The sequence below is a fragment of the Anarhichas minor genome, unplaced genomic scaffold, assembly GCF_050575085.1.
Source record: "Anarhichas minor isolate MPS153535 unplaced genomic scaffold, ASM5057508v1 ptg000307l, whole genome shotgun sequence".
Taxonomy (NCBI): Eukaryota; Metazoa; Chordata; class Actinopteri; order Perciformes; family Anarhichadidae; genus Anarhichas; species Anarhichas minor.
In genome coordinates this window covers 17,501-18,046 of record NW_027466753.1, presented here as the reverse complement: position 1 = coordinate 18,046, position 546 = coordinate 17,501, and positions in this window count along the sequence as shown.

Here is a 546-nt window from a genome sequence, read left to right as displayed (position 1 = left end):
TATCTCCGCCAAAACACAACGCACAGTCGGGGTACTTACGCCGAATTGTAGACCTTGACGTCCTCTAACCAGCCATCCATGCACTCCTATAAACGGATAACCACAGCCGATGCAGCAAGTAGTTCAAAAGCGTCGGCCGATCTTCGTACTCTGACAAAATCACAGCGAAAGACGAGCGACAATATCGCCGGTCTGCGAGGTCCATATCTCCGCGAAAACACAACGCACAGCCGGGACACTTATACCCGATCGTAGACCACATCCACCTCTACAAACCTATCCGAGTGGATCCTGGATCCGAGACCCACAGCCGGGGCACGATGTACGCAAAGCCGGTCACAGTAGCCGAGCGCCAATACTCTGTTTCCTTGAACAAAATCGCCGGTTTGCGAGGTGCATAGCTCCGCGAATACACAACGCACAGCCGGGACACTTATACCCAATTGTAGACCACATCAACCTCTACAAAACTATCCGAGTGGATCCTGGATGCGAGACCCACAGCCGAGGCACGATGTGGTCAGAATAGGTCGCAGGGGCCACATT